Source organism: Arachis duranensis, chromosome 5, assembly GCF_000817695.3.
Source record: "Arachis duranensis cultivar V14167 chromosome 5, aradu.V14167.gnm2.J7QH, whole genome shotgun sequence".
NCBI lineage: Eukaryota > Viridiplantae > Streptophyta > Magnoliopsida > Fabales > Fabaceae > Arachis > Arachis duranensis.
The window spans coordinates 53,765,729-53,768,352 of NC_029776.3; positions in this window are offsets into that span (position 1 = coordinate 53,765,729).

Consider the following 2,624-nt stretch of genomic DNA (forward strand, 5'->3'; position numbering starts at 1 on the left):
AGCAACAAAACCCCACTTTTTCATCATCTTCAACCTCACAACTCATATCCCCACATTCAAACCTCCATAACCTCCAAAACAGGCTCACATATACCTTCATACAACTCACAAAACTTTAATACCCACTACAAACAAACTACATATTTGAAGTCCCCACATTCTCCTCTACAAAACCCATAAAACAAAATCATCCACAATGCCTAGAATCAAGAGAACCATGAAGAAGTCAAAAGGCTCTTCAAGTGTGGTTCCACCTCCAAATGATCATCCTTTGGCAAGGTACTTTGCTTCTAATGAAGATCTTCAATTCTATGAGGCAAGGCTCGCCGGAAGAAAGGAAATTCCTCCGAGGTATTTGGATCCGACCCTTCTTGTCATTCATAAGTTTGATACTCTTAAGGCTATTCTAGTTCATCAAGGCCTCATGGATTTTGTTCAAATTAAGAGTAAATATTATCTGGATTTAGTTGCCATAGCCTATAGTACACTCATGATTGAGATTGTTGAGGAAGACGAATCAAATTTCACATTATTCTTCAAGATAGGAAGAAAGGATTATAGGCTAGATGGTGATGAGTTAGCCACCATTTGGGAGTTACCAAATCAAGGTGACATGTTTCAAGGTGGTAAAACCTGCCAAATCAAGGTGACTTGTTTCAAGGTGGTAAAACCCCAATTGATGAATGGGGTTATTCAAAGGAAAATGCCATGCATTTGTTCAACCTTGTACAAGGAGCTCACTCCAAAATTAGTTGCAATTCAATGAGTGCGAAACATTGAACTTTGTTATATCTAGTCACCTATGTATTGCAACCTAGAATATCCGGGCATGCGAATGTAAATGATGAAGATTTGATTGTCATGTGGGCTATGATAAATGGGATTAAGATTAATTGGCCATACTTTATACTACAACATATGATTAGGCTCAAGATGAAGGATAGGAATGGTGGATTAGGATTCCTTTGCCTATGGTCTAAAGTCTTTGATTATGTTGGTATTGATGTATCAAATGAGATTGCCAAGGAAGTACCACCTCAATCTTGTATCAACACTCATCTTCTCAACAAAATGGGAAGAAGAAATGTTGATGAACAAGGTCCTCAAGAGCAAGCTCCTCCACAAGCACCTCAAGCTCAAGAACCACCCTCCTTGGTTGATGTAATGAGAGAATTACAATCCATCAACCAAAACATCCAAAGGATTGAAGTAGAGCATGGTAGGCAACTTGAAGCACTTAATCGTCGTGTGTCTCGTGTAGATCATCGCACGGGTCGCTTGGATCGTCGTATTGATGACTTATATGAGCATTTCGGCATCCACCTACCATATGAAGAGGATACTGATAATGATGAAGACCAAGATTGATTGTCTCCTCTTCATCAAGTCACTTTTTTTATTGCTTTATTTGATTATATGAATTGTTAAACTAACTCCTAGTAAGCTAAGGATTTCTATTATGGTTTAAATACTTTGATATTTCGTTCATAATTTTGTTTAATGATTAATGCTTGTATGCTTATTTGGTGAATAACTCAAAATAGGCTTGGTACCCCTATTTTAAGTTAATGTGCATGCCTTGATATATTTTAGGGGGAATTATGCATGCTTATTATATATAAAAAGAGGAAATCAAACTCCCTTCTTTTGGATAATGTCAAAAGGGGGAAGAAAAGTTTGAGGATATTTGAAGCTTTGAACTTTTGAAAAAGGAAGAAAAGTTTGAGAATATTTGAAGTTTTGAACATTTTTGAGGATTTGAAAAGAAGAAATAAGTTTGCAAAACAATGATTTCAAAAAGACTTCCGCTAAGCAAAAACTTTGATATCTAAATCGTTTTCTTTGATAAAACGCCCTTTAAAGGAACAAATGCACATATTTAGGGGGAACTCTTGCAAAATTTTTTTAAAGTCTTCTCCAAAGATTTCTATAAAACAAAGTGCATTATTGTTGCTTTCAAAATCATTTATAAATACATATCCTCAAAATTGGTTTGTCATTATCAAAAAGGGGGAAATTGTAAATCATGTTGCTTGTATGCGAAATTTGTATTCGTAGGTTTTGATGAATGACAAACCAACAAACGACATGAAGAGACAAACCAACAAACAACTTGAATGAACAAGCATGTTGAAAGATCAACCAACATTCAACGTTGAGGAATGAAGAGTTGAATGGTTTAAAAACTTTTTTTTCAAAGGCACAAAAGCATAGGAATTGACTCCAACAAGTTTGAGATCAATCCTAAGCATTTTGAAGTGATTTTAAGCCATTCTTTAAGGTTTGCATCGATGCACACTCATCTTGCATCAATGCAAAGCATGCAACGACTTGTTGCATCGATGCAAAGATGTTTGCATCGATGCAACCTAGCTAAAAATTCAAATTTCAGCATCAAAGACACATTTGCATCGATGCAAATATTTCAAAAACATGTGTTATAATACACAATTTGAGAGAGCAATATCATTTGGTTCAATAGTGCTAAACTTGTAATCATACACTCTTCTAGAGAGTACTCATTTCATCTCAACAATTCTTTGAGAATTGTTTTCTTGTACACCTTGTAAATTGGAGTGTGATCTCCAAGGTTGAGTCAAGAGTTATAAACACTATAGTCGGTG